Source organism: Tamandua tetradactyla, chromosome 15 (genome assembly GCF_023851605.1).
Source record: "Tamandua tetradactyla isolate mTamTet1 chromosome 15, mTamTet1.pri, whole genome shotgun sequence".
Taxonomy (NCBI): Eukaryota; Metazoa; Chordata; class Mammalia; order Pilosa; family Myrmecophagidae; genus Tamandua; species Tamandua tetradactyla.
The window spans coordinates 46,262,580-46,276,871 of NC_135341.1; the positions used below are offsets into that span (position 1 = coordinate 46,262,580).

Here is a 14,292-nt window from a genome sequence, read left to right on the forward strand (position 1 = left end):
TGTTGCTTGACTGGGTCTTCATCCTTGAAACTGCAGCATCTCTGGGTATACAAACCAAGCTATCACATAGGCGCCCATTCAGGCCTCATGGAGGGCGTGGGCCAACCAAGTTCTCTGTGATACACTCTAAGTACTTTTAGCAAAGACCAGATCAGGGTTCTTCAAATGTCCTTATCCAAATAGGAAACTTGTACATTTTAAGGTTTAATTTCACATTTCCTATTTCTACCCCTTCCCCTGTTAAACTATATTCTAGATTCTGACTGTATGAGTTTGCTTATTCTAATGTTTTTCAAAACATTGAGACATACAATAATTTTCCTTTTGTGTCTGGCTTATTTCATTCAACATGATGTCTTCAGGTTTCATTCATGTTATTGCATGCATCAGGACTTCATTCCTTTTTATGACTGAATAATATTCCATTATATGTATATACCACATTTTGTATATCCATTCATTGGTTGATGGACACATGGGTTGTCTACATCTTTTGGCAATTGTGAATAATGCCAATATGAACATTGGTGTGTAAATATCTGTTCAAGTCCCTGCTTTAAATTCTTTTTGGGTGTATATCTAGTAATGGGATTGCCAGGTCATAGAGTAGTTCAATACTTAGGTCTCTGAGGAACTGCCAAATTGTCTTCCATAGTTGCTGTACCATTTTGTATTCCCACCAGCAATGAATGGATTTCTCCACATCCTCTCCAACACTTATTTTCCTTTTTTTTTTTAAATAGCAGCCATTCTAATGGATGTGAAATGCTATCTCCTTATGGTTTTAATTTGCATTTCCCTGATGGCTAACCATGTTGAATATCTTTTTGTGTGCTTTCTGGCCATTTGTATACCTTCTTTGGAAAAATACCTGTTCAAATCTTTCATCAATTTTTAAATTGAGGTTTTATTTTTTGTCTTTTTGTTGTTAAGTTGAAGGATTCTTACATATATGCTGTATATTAATCCTTTAATAAACATGTGGTTTCAAAATATTTATTCCAAATGTGTAAACCATTATTTTGCTTTCATAATAAAGTCCATTTTTAATTTTGATAAGTTCCATTAATTTATTTTTTCTTTTGTTGCTTATGCTCTGGGTGTCAAATCAAAGAAACCATTGCTTGACACAGTTTCTGAAGATATTTTCCTTCAATTTCTTCTAGAACTTTGATAGTTCTAGCTCTTATATTTAGGTATTTGATCCATTTTGAATTGATTTTTTGTATATGGTGTGAGGTAGGGATCTCCTTTGTTTTGCAAATGGAGATCCAGTTTTGTCAGCATATTTGTTGGAGAGACTACTCTTTCCTAATTGAGTAGTCCTTGCCACCTTGTCACAAATTAGTTGGCCATAAATGTGAGGGTTGATTCCTGAAGTCTCAATTCTGGTCCATTGGTCAATATGTCTGTCCTATGCCAGTACCATTCTGTTTTGATTACAGTGGCTTTGCAATAAGTTTTAAGTTTGGGAAGTGTGAGTCCTCCAACTTCATTTCTCTTTTTCAACATTGTTTTAGCTGTTCAGGACAACTTATCCTTCCATATAAATTTGATGATAGGCTTTTCCATTTCTGCAAAGAAATTTGTTGCAGCTTTGATTGGGATTGCATTGAATCTATAAATTGCTTTGGGTGTATTGACAACTTAATGATATTTAGTCCCCCAATCCATGAATTCAGAATATATTTCCATTTGTTTAGGTTTTCTTTATTTCTTTTAGCAATGTATGATGGTTAGGTTCTGGTATCAACTTGGCCAAGTGATGATGCCTAGTTGTCTGGTGAGGCAAGTGCAAGCCTGACCATTGCTGCAGGGATATTTCATGGCTGGTTGATAAGCAGGAAGACTGGTGTATTAGATCATCAGTCAGTTGATTGCATCTGTGGTTGATTACATCTGCGATAAACTAAGGCATGTCTTCCACCAACAAGATAATCCAATCAGCTGAAGACTTTTAAGTTGCAAGAAAGACTTTTACACTGCTTCTTCAGCCAGCAAGCCTCTCCTGTGGAATTCGTCTAGACCCTTCATCAGAGCTTCCAGCTTCACAGCCTACTCTGCAGATTTTGGATTCTTCCATCCTCATGGTTGAGTGGGACACCTTTATATATATATTTTTTATTTTTTTATTTTTTTAAATTTTTAATTTTTTTTAGGGACACCTTTATAAATCTCATATTTACAGGCATCTCCTATTGGTTCTGTATCACTAAAGAACCTGGACTAGCATAGCTTGGTACCAGGAGTGGTTCTTGAGAAACAGAATCTTAAAATTTTTTTTTTTATTTTTATTATTTGTTTTTACTATTTTCTACTTTTACAGTTTTCTACTCTGATTAGACTCAATGGCACTGATGACTCTGTTTCCAATAATCGAGATGGCACTGACAGCCCATGGGGTGAGTTGGCAAGAGAGATACTCAAAATATCACATTAGATTCTGCTAATTGTACACTTAGAGACAAAGGTGAGAGCATTTTTGACACATTTACAGAGTTTTGTAGAATTAAGAGGTATAATGACATTGGCTGGTTGCTGTTAGATTGTTGGATGCAGTGATGAGAGAAAGGGATGAGCAGAATACTTCAAATTTGCAACTTAAGCACCCTATGAACAATGTAAAAAGTTTCCATGTTTGCTTTGAAAGAAAATATTATTTCCTATGGTTGCAGACTTGAGATCTCTGAAAACTTGAGCCTCACTGTGTGAGTAGCAGATTTACAATGTAAACTAAAGTCTCAACCTTGCAGGGGTCTGCTGTTAAAGTAAGGCTTTTTACTGAAAAAGAATGAGATCCTTAAATGTGGGAAGGGGATAAATGGTTTGATAATGATGGTGATGGGGAGATAGACTCCCTGGAATCTGCTGAGCCTCTGCTATCTAGACCTGCAATGGACTGCCCTAAGGAAAGAGCTTCCTGACATCCAACTTGCCTTGAGGAAACAGCTTCCCAGCCTCCAATCTGTCCAGAGGATTCTGCCATCCAACCTCCACCTAACAAAATTAACCCTTCAATGTCTGCTAACCCTATAACCTTCTAATTCTTTTCATGACCACCCCTATCACCCCTCTTTTCTTCAAGACCTATAACTAGACTAAAGCCCCAAAAGGCCCCAAAAGGTAAAGTACAACATGTGATCCGTACTCCAAAAGAACTGCAAGAGTTTTCTAATCTATATATTCAGAAATTAGGAGAATATATGTGAAAATGGATATTAAGAGTGTGGGATAATGGTGAAAGGAATATAAAGTTGGATCAAGCTAGATTTATTGATTGGACCCACTAAGCAGAGATTCTGCATTCAATGTTGTAGCTCGAGGGGTTAGAAAGGGCATTAACAGTTTGTTTGGATGATTGGCTGAAACATGGATCAAAAGGTGGCTGGCATTACTTGAGCTTGAGATGTCAGAACTGCCCTGGTATAATGTAGATGAGGGGATCCAATGGCTTAGAGAGATTGGAATGTTATTGTGAAATTTATCCCGGAAGACCTCTTCACACCCAGGAATGTCCTGAGGACACATCTTTCACCAAAACCTTGAGAAATAAATTCGTGAGACTAGCTCCATCATCCCTGAGCTCTATAGTCACCCTTTTCTGTACGTCAGGTATTACCGTGGGAACTGCTCTCACTGAGCTGGAATCCTTAAACACAAGGGATGATCAGATCCTGAGTTGGCAGAAGCCAACAGCTAATCACCATCGACAAGGTGGGTGTGGCTACAAAAAAGAGCAAAAGACTCAAAACAACAGTCAAAATAATCTGACTCACAGAATTGTAGTGTTGGGTACCTAGAAGTAAAATAGATGGGCAGTCTACTAAATTCTTATTTGAGCTGTATAAGCCAAAGAATTCTAACTTGAATTACAAAAAGCAGAGAGTCATGGCTCCTTAATTCTCAGACTTGAGACAGTTTACAGACCCAGAATCTTTTGAATGAGGCAAGGGCCAGGTATTCTTGGGGAAGGACCCTTTTACACTGCCTCAAATTTATACTGTCAATCTTCCTCCCAGCTTTCCCCAAGGAGACCCACAGACTTTTACCAGGGTGACTGGGCACTGGGGAAAAGGAAATGATAAGATATTTCAGGGATTTTTAGACACTGGCTCAAAAGTGACACTATTTCCAGGAGACCGAAAATGTCACTCTGGTCCACCAGTCAGAGTAGGGGCTTATGGAGGTCAGGTGACTGATGGAGTTTTAGATCAGATCCATCTCACAGTGGGTCCATTCTGTGGTCATTTCCTTTGTTCTAGAATGCACAATTGGAGTCAGCATACTCAGCAACTGGCAGAATCCCACATTGGTTCTCTGACTTCTAGAGTGATGAAGGATTGACATAAAAATGAAGCAGATTTCAGGTAGGTCTTTTAAGTAAGTCTTGCTAAAACTCAGAGCTCTGAAATATAGAACAGGGTGTCACATCCCCACCCCATCCAAGGTAAACAATTCATGTTTTCAAGGATATGGGAGATGATTGTATATGAATGTGGAAATAGAACTTTTCCCACTTTAATACTTTACCAGTCTATAAAGTCAGCAAAATCCTACATCAGACTGAAAGTTGAAACGTGTATCTTTAAAAGGACTCACAATTTGAAGGTGACAACCCAATATAAAGTTATGACTAGAGGATTAACCATTACTCTTTACTCTTGAAGCATTCCAGGGGGTGGCAGGTAGGGGAGGAAATTCTTCAGTGTGAGCCAAGAAAATGCAAGGTAGCCTCAGAGCTGGGTGACCCAGGGGCCCCCATGACCCATGACCAAGTAGAACTACGTGAAGAACGGAAACAAGCCCTGTTTGAAGGTTTGGCTGCAGCTCCAAGGACCTGCTTGCTGCCAGGGTGGCATGAGGCTTAGGGGAGCCCTGTTCTTACGTTGGCATGCACATCAAGAGGAGGGTTCGCTAAGGGCTTTGATTACACATTAAAGGGCACATGAAAGAGAAGGCATCCAACAACATTTGTCACTGATTTTTTGTTTCCTTCTTTTTCAACTGGTTTCAGAATTTATAAATAACTGGCGGTGGAATTGTCTGTTTTCTGGGATTTAATGTCTTACAGTCCTTTATGTGCACATATATAAGTTAAACCTATAGCCCAGGGCTTAGAAACACTGGGGTCTGCCAAACCCATGTTTAAATCCTGGCTCTCTGCCACTTACCTCCAGTGTGATTGTGGGCAACATGTTTGCCTCTCTGATCATCACTTTCCTTTTTCGTAAAACAGAGCGTGTGATACCCAGCCCACAAAGCTGCTGTAAAGGTAAAATATGAAAATGTATGCACAAATCTTGGCATACCCTAAACTCAGAGCAATTTCGTAAACACATACAATGCATAGGGAAACCGCATGGATCATGAGGGCCTCTCTCATCCTTAAGAGGAAGATACGATTCAGTCAAAGCCTCATTAAATTGATCATAGAGGGCCAAAGTCCTTTGCAAATCCTCTGGGGGCTTCTGTTCTTCTAGGATATCAGTCAAGGAGTGACAGAAATATGGGTGGAGTGAGTACAGAGGTGAAGCAGGGAGCACATGTTGGTGATGTGTGACAAGAAGACATGGTATGGACTGTGGCTAGATGAAAACTATGCGGCGTGCCAAGAGGAAACAGCTGCTCTTAGCGCCAAGCAATTGTTGCCAGGCAGGAATGGGGGGTTGAAAGAAACCATTTCTTTAAGAGAAGCCAGAAGGCCAGATTTCCCCCTAAATTCTCCTGATTTTTAAATGCCTCCAGGTAATTAAAAAAAAAAAAAAAGCTTGTACAGACCAAACAAAATAAGAGCCAAGGCTGAATTTGGCTCACATTTCTGGTTTGCCATATCTGCTTTGAAGTTTGCAGGGTGGCCGGCGTGCTTCAAATGTCAAGGCCAGCTTTTGTTTGGTCCTCCTTGGTCCCCACTAGTTTCCATCCATTCTCCAGAATGCTATAAGGCAGACATTTCATAGGCAGGGACAAATCTTTCCACGTGTCGACAGTTGATGACATGCTGTGAAAGCCATCGGGGGCAAGAGAAATAAGAACAGGCCCCAAGATCAAAGTTTCTGAAACTCCTTCCACCTCCATACAGACATCTGTTTCCTTGGAGGCTGAAAGTCAATCTGTTTCAACTCAATTCATTTCAATTAAATTTCCCAAACATTACCTTTGAATGTCAAGTCCCAGGCCAGGTTTTGGGGGATAATTTTTGCATGCCTACTGTGTGTTCAGCACAGAGTTAAATGTTTTAAACACTTTGTCCCACCATCATCTTGTGTAGAAATTATCCTCTTAATTTTACCCACAGAGAAATAAAGCCTCCATAATGGTGAAGCAATTTGTCTAAGGTCACCCAACTAATAAGTAGCAGAGCTGAATTTCAAACCCAACCTATGGGGCTCCAAAGTACTTCTTGGCTTCATGCCAACTTTTGGACAACGATATGTTAATTGTACAAATTGTAGCAAATATGATAAGGACTCTAATAGAGGTAAGTGAAAGGTGCTGTGGGAGGATAGAAAAGGGAAGTACCTCCCTCAGTGATTCTCATGCTTCAGTGTACACACAGATCACAGATTGCTGGGGCGGGGGTCTTGTTAGACTGCTAGTTCTGAGTCAGCAGGTCTCGGGTGGGGCTATAGAGTCTGCATACCTGAGGAGTACCCAGATGATGTCCTTGTTGTCTGCCATGCTTTGAGAAGCAAGGCCCTATTCCATGATCTCAGACACCCCCCCATTACTATTCCTGTCAAAGAACCCTTCCGTCTGGCAGTATTCCATGAGATCTGGAGAGGGGAACTAGTACACACAGCGTGATACTATGAGTCTGTGGGTAGTGGGGTACCCATTGGAGTCTTGCTATGATGCAGTGTGTGATAGTGCCAGATTCCGGATGAGGCAGGTATGCCTCTGTACCAACCGAACAAGGTAATTTATTGCTGGAAATACCAAAAAGATATAAAGAAGCTGCTGTAAATGCCATTGGCTGCCCTCTTCTGAGAGGGGCACCCATCACCCAGCTGCTATGAGTGTTGGCTTCAAAGTGTTTACAGCTGCCATGTTCTCCAGAGACTTGTCCTTAGCTGAATGGAAGCTGCCTGTCCCAGAAGGCTACTCTACTGCCCTCCACCACCATCATGTGGAGACAGTCTATAGGTAAAGACTGACTGATGCAGATACAAAAGTCCCACTCCATGTAGGGCCAACTCTGTGGTGCAGTTCATGCTCACGGGATCAGGCAGAACTCATCCTCCAGCTGAGACCACATCCTTGCTTAGCTGCTTCCCCTGTCCCATTCTGCTTCTCTAGCTCCCTTTCTCCCAAGGGTACTTCCCCAATAAACCGCATGGACCCAAATCCTTGAATCTTACCTAAGGCAGCAGCTCACAGGGGGGTTCCTTCTGGGCATTGGGAACTCTTTAAGTCCTCACAAAAACAGCAAAAGAAGGGTGTTACTATCCCATTTTCACAGACAAAATGCTGAGGCTCAGAAAGGAGAATTCACTGACTGAGTATACACAGCGGATAAGTGGCTGGACCAGGATTGGCATCCAGGTGTGTGTCCATGTGCTTTTCTACTAAGCTCCACCTGACACTGATTCATTAGACTCACTTTCACCTCTCATATGGTAGCAGGGCACATACCCAGAGGTTTACACAGTGAGGCCCTAGTGTGAGTAAGGATAGTAGGAGCCTTTGGAAGTGGGCATCATTGAGCTCTCAATGAAGACCCAAGAAGAGACTATGGCTGTGTCCAAATAAATTCTTGCACTCAGAACTGATCCCTTTTGAAAAATTTTAATTTTTTTTACCAGGTTCTTTGATTCAAGTTAAATTTTCTCCCCTCCGGTTCTTCCCTGGGCACATCCTTGCCAGAGGTAGCCATGCCTCAGTTTAGTTCAATACTCTAGCAGGAAACTAGAAAACTTGGGTGGAACAAGACTGAAAGAGAGGATCTAAGAACACCATTTTGATGTAAAGCGGCTCATACTTGCCAAGGACTTTGAGTCTGCTGCTCAATTTGCTCATCAGTTATTCTGATGCACATTTTATAGATGGGGCTCAAGTTGCTTTATGGTTCTAACAAGTGCAGGAATCCTAGATTTCACACAGGGAATGTGGGCTTACGCTGCAGTAAGAGGAATTCAGTGCAGTAAACAATGCCAGTTACACAGGCATCACATCCCATGTGAAAGGGGATAAACATCTTAGCCCAGAGCTTCCCCTGATCCTAAGCTACAGAGGTTGAAAGAGAGTGATGGAAAGAAGAGAAGCACTCATGTCAGTTTCCCAGTTTAGGTTCTACCCATAAGGGTCCATCCCTGGGGCCTCACTTAGTTAGACTCTCTCCAGTGGAAGCCACCAGACTCAGAGCTCTGCCCTCACTGCCAACTTATTTATAGTTGCTTATGGTCACCTGCCCTGTGTGACATACGGCTGTAGGTGGTGATCATTTCCAGATGCCAAACAGTGATTTGAATGGTTACTCTAAGACTTGCCTGCTTGTTTCCCATTTTTATATCTTATCAGTGAAGAAATGCTGGGACATTTTGAGGAAAAAGACATTTAGGATGAGAGAGAGTATGATGGAACTTTTGGAATTAAGTTATGCTTTGAGAGGTACGTGTAAGCTGTCCTGCTGGGATTTTTTGGAGAGCCAACATTCCATATCTCTAGTTTTCCTGGTCACCCTATAAACTAAGCCTTTATCAATCTCTGTAGTGCTCTCTAAGGAAGTTGAATGCAGGGGCTTACTGTTTTCTAGTCAGGGTCTGTGTTGGGGAGAAAAGATCTGGACATCTCAGTAACACTAGGCTGGAAAAGACATGAGTCACAGTGGAAATTCAGGCTGAGTAGTCCTGTTGGAGGAATAAGTTGTATGCTGCTTCTTCTAGGGCTCCTTAGTTACCAGAAAAGTGCTCCCACACCCTAATGAGAACCCCAAGGGTTTATAAATTTCCCATGGCCTAGCTGGAATTGAGTCTCGGAAAGCAGAAAAGGTTAAGAATGTGTTTTAAGCTTCAGGCAATTATAGCAACCTTACAGAACCCCTGACACCAGGAGGATTTATATTGGATTTTTATTTAATATTAACATGATATAATACTGTTGAGTATTGCAGCTCTAAGGGGCACCTGATTTTCCAGGAGAGCATCTTTTGGTTTAAGATTTAAAGGAAGACAGTGTGATGCTTGGGATCCAGGCCTCTCCAGGACAATACAATCAGGAAATAAAAGAAGCTGAGAATTAGAAATAGTGTCTCCTGTCCAAATTATAAATGCATGCCCCAAAGGTAAGTTTGAGATAGAAAGAGTCATATGTAGAATTTCATTCTCAGGAGGCCCTGAAGAATAGAGCGGGCACCTCACATTCAAACCAGCAATACAGCTTGGAGGCAGAAAGAAAGGCTGGAGATCCTAGTGGTCTCCAGCTGCAGTGGATCTCAAAGTGTAGTTTCAGGACCAGCACCAGCATCTCCTCAGAACTTGTTAAAAATACAAATTTCTGGACCCCCACTCCCACCCCAAAGCTGTTGAATCAGAGACTCTAGAGGTTGGCCCCAGAGATCTATGTTTTACCAAACTCTCCAGGAGATTCTGATGCCTACTTAAGTTTGAAAACTACTATTTTCCATTAAAAGGGGGACTGGATCTGGCCTTCAGAAGCATTTTTATTGACCAGTGGAGTGTTTGAAATATTCTGAACTGGATTCCCTTGTTTCGAAATGGGTGTTTTTACATGAAAACTTGCATTTCTGGCTTTTCTTAGAAAAAAAAATAGATCTAGCCACAGAGGACTCACGTGCCAGCATGATAATAATTGTCTGGAGGTGAGAAGAGAGTACGGCTTTTAGAAAGGGCACAAGTGCGTCTGGGAGCAGAGACCCTACGTTACCTGTCACACTGGCCTGCTTTCATTATTTCCATCTGGAGGCATTAGAGCCATTGGCTCCTGGCCTGTGTAATGTCTATTATCACCTCAAATTGAAGTTCATTCAACAGTCACTTGATGAATATTGAAGTGAGAGCATGGGGTCTTTCTGTTGCTCTCACAACCTGCTTTTCTCCCTGATCCTTATCATCCCTTCTCCAACCTTAACTCCTCTCCACTCTTTGCAAAGACAGGAAATAAAATTCAGATTTGGTTAGTGCAATACCCAGAGTACAGCCAATAGGAGTTGGTTAATACCTAAAAGAAAGATGATTAATTATTTAACCTATACTCCCCTCCTGATCTCACTCTTGAAGGTGAATTCATTATCATATTTAGAAGAGGGACAGTGCCCTCCTGTTAGGTTTGGGGAGGCCTTTATCTATGGTTCAGAGATATCAGAGGTGGGCAAGCTCAGCTTTCAGCAGCTGATGGCCGCTTGGCCTGGGATTTTTGTTCTCCTATTCTTTCAACAGATACTTAGTGACTACCATCTCTGTGCTGGACTCTGGACTGGCCTCTGAGAACAGGTGATAGGGAGCCACTATCTTTTTCTTTCCGAGAAGGCTGGCAGGGACAGCAGGCAAAGGTCGGTCTCCATTGCCAAACCCAAACACAGAAAGACCTCTCCCTTGCTGATGGGAGACATTCTACCCTTTATGCATTTTTTCAGCCTGTTGCTAAACCCCTTTATTGAAGGTTAATATTCTTACATGGGATAATATGTTTACTGCCTAACTCTTTGTAGAGGTAGGGTCCACCATTCTTTCATCAGGTTCATTATTTATCAAATGAGGAGTAGGTTCTGAGAAAGAAATAAAAATAAAAGCTTGGGATTGGGGAGGAGTAGAGTACATGTGCGGGGGCAGGGAGGGTGTACTGGCAAAGATATGCTTGGCCCTGTCACTACCTTTTCTAGACCAGCCCTGATTTGAGAGCCTAAGCCATCCTCAAATGAAGACGAGCCTTCTCATCTCTGAGGGCATCTATAAGCTGAGCACCCACTGGGGCTTGACTCTCCATGGAGACCCAATGGTCTTTGGTGGGAATTGGGCAGAGCATGAACAAAGCAGAATCCTCCTGATGAGTAGACACTGCTGCTGACTACTCTCCGGGCCTGCCCATGCCAAGATGCAGAGGCAGAGGGGATACTGGGGGCCAGATTGAGCTGGAGGGGATGGGGGAACATCAACAAGAGCTGAGGTCAGAGGAGGGCAAAGATGCATAAGGCTCTGTACAAGGGAAACCAAGAGGAGTGAGCGTGAGAGACATGACGGAATGACTGAAGGCTTACTCTCACGAACATGGGGTAGCCTGTATGGTGATCCTTTGAGTTTGGCACCTCTCATAGCTACGGGAAGCTCCTGAAGGGGACTGCCTTCAGCATCACACATTCTTCAAAAAAGATGAGAGGGAGAGAGCAGTGAGGAGGAAGGAATCAGGGCATTGAGTCATTAGTTGTAAGCTTCACCTCAACCCTACAAAGTAGGGAATTACATTCCAACCCACGTGGCCCAGAGATCTGCAGAGATCAGTGTATCCTTTGAGATCTAAATGAAGATGGCTTTGCCCCTGTTCCCAGTCTATCTCCTTATCAAGACATCTGTGAGGCCCCATGGCTGGGCGTGCTGAAGGTCAATTTTAAACTCCTGTTTTTCACCCTCACTGGCCTTCTAGGCCCACTCTCCTCTCTTTACTTCTAGGGCCACTCTCCTCTCTTTTTTCTGTCCTGCTCTTCCTTGTCCCATACTTTGCTACCCTCCTTACTCTACTCTTAACCACCTTTTGGGTGGTGGTAGACTTTACCAAAGGTTTGGGAGCAGCAGATGGTTTTTCATCACAAACAATGTAAAATGATTTTAGATAAAGTCTTTTCTTCACCAGAAAGCCCTCACATCTCCCTCCTTTTTTTTTTTTTTCCGCATGGGCAGGCACCGGAAATCAAACCCGGGTCTCTGGCATGGCAGGTGAGAACTCTGCCACTGATACATCTCCCTTTTTGAATCCTCCATTTCTCATCTGTATCTGCTCACCTGATTCTCTTCCCCATTCAAATTTTTGCTACTATTTAAGCAACGAGCATTTTACGTACCATCTTGTCTCACTGTCTCCTTCCAGGCCATTCTCTGGGGTCCTCCCCCTTCTTACAATGTAGCCCATCAATAGTTACCTAAACAAAATATGCAGCTCCCTAAAAAGGGATACTGATGCCAGCCAACATTACAGCTTTTTCATTCTGTTACCCTGATTTCACAGTGGAGGACTCTGAGGCTCCAAGCTGAGGATTCTGATGCCCAGGACATACTGCTCCTGGTCCTCCTGGGGAGACCAGATTTCTAAGGGGAGTGCCTGTCCCAGGAAGCCAGAGCCATGAAGGGCCTCACCCTGGCTGTTCTTTCTTCAGGACACCTCCTTTCCCAGTGTTCACTCTTTTAAAGCAAGGTTGTGGACGGAAGGCTCTGATGTGCCTGGCATTCTATTAATTTACTCTTGGGGGAATGGGTAGGGGTGTTGGGTAGGGCCAAAGTGCTGCATTGTCAGCAAGTTCCATCTCTGCAGTGATCACCAGTCCAGCACACTTTTCTCAGCTTAACACACCAGCGGGCACATTGTACCTCATAGCTCAGAATCAATAAAGCCAAGGCAATTTCCTTAACATGCCATCAATAAGAGATTATGGAAGGGGGAGGGTTTGCCTTAGAAGCTAATGCTTTACTAAAGTTCAAATGAGGCAATATATAGTAAAATAAATTCAATCTCTATTTTTACTCCTTGCAATTTTAGTGCAGACTAAATGAAATGGAACTGTGTTGATCCTAACCTGTTCAATATATCTTCACTACCTAAGAACCAAGGTCATTTTTACCTTCATGGGAAGGGAGGCAAAATATAAAATACTCACCCATACTGAACAGAAATGCATTGCAGGTTTTTGAAAGCCAGGTAGATGACTGATATATTATGTAATCCATTTCATGGCATAGCTGAATGTGTTTTATAGATAGTGTTTAACCTTGCCAATTCTGCTCTGAGATAATCCCCCTTCTGAGGATAAAAATCATATATGTAACATAAAAGGAAAGATTGGGGGTGGGTGGGAAAAGCTGCATAATGCATCCTGTACAACAGATAACCAGAGTTGCTTACACAGAAAGATGATCAGTCCACTGCTGCTTCGCTCTATTAGTTAATCATCATGTTAAGACCAATCAGAAATGCGGTGATAACTGCTTGAAAGGCTGTGGCAGTGCTGCTGCTGAATGACAAAATATGCCCAATATAGTATGGCAGGATGGCATGTGGGAAATGGCACAAATGCAGTAGGGCAAATCCCAGTTTGATCCTTGGCTCTGTACTGGATGTGTTCTGTGACCTTGGGTAATTTACTTAACCCCACTGAGCCTCAGTTTCTTTGTTTGTGAAATGGGCATAGCAACATTCACTGTAGCAGATAATATTGGTTATTTACTCAATAGCCACATCTCTTCTTTCTCCTTTCATTTGCTTTTACTTGCCCCCCAAACCACATCTTCATTCTTTTATCAACCTCCTCTTCTCTGCCTCCAGCTTGGCTACCACCTGGAAGCTGATTCATTGACAGAAGCGAAATGTTAAGATCCTTATAGCCCATGGCCTATGAGATAATGTCCAGTATGGTTGAGGAAAAAAAATCTCATTAAATTTCCCAATTCTACAAGACCGGAAGTATGGTGTGCCATTTATGTTTTAAAAGACTTGTTTAGCCCTACAGGCTCTGTAGGGGAAGTGTGCTATTGTTTGCTTCCCAGAAAACAGGCACATTAGATTTATGGGTTTGTTTGTGTTTTTTTGGTATTTACTCTTAAATTTTTTTTTGAGTTATAACCTGCGTCAAGTGTACAAATCTTAAGTGTACATACCGAGGAAATTTTACATATACATAAACTGTGTAACCCCTATCCAGAACAAGGAATATACCTTCCCTCAAAGGCAGTGACTGTTCTGGTTTCTATTACCACAGATTGGCTTTGCCCATTCAAGAACTTCATATTAATGGAATCATACTTCTCTTGCTCAGAATTGTCTTTGAAATTTATCTAAATTTTGCATGTAGCAGATTTCTTTTCCAAAATAAAAAGGGCTGACTTTACCAAGTAATGACGAGAATGCAGAGAAACTGAGAATGTAGAGAAATGTACCTGAATTTGTTTTAATCTATTCTTCAGTTGCTGGACATTTGTCCTGTTTCCATTTTGGGGTTATTATGATAAAGCTACTAAAAATGTACCTGTGCATGTGTTTTGGGGACATTTGCGTTCACTTTAGCTGGGTTTATACCTAAAAGTGGAATTGCTTGGTTGTGAGCTGTGTATATTTAGCTTTAACAGATATTGT

General features: G+C 42.0%; 1 long non-coding RNA gene across 1 annotated transcript in view; it reads left to right on the top strand.

The window, feature by feature from the left end:
• Positions 1 to 4,266: 4,266 nt before the first annotated feature.
• The window catches only part of LOC143657385 (uncharacterized), a 66,041-nt gene continuing 56,015 nt past the window's right edge, over positions 4,267 to 14,292 (top strand). The window contains exon 1 of the long non-coding RNA XR_013162833.1: positions 4,267 to 4,367. This is a non-coding gene — a long non-coding RNA (uncharacterized LOC143657385). The remainder of the gene's footprint in view (positions 4,368 to 14,292) is intronic.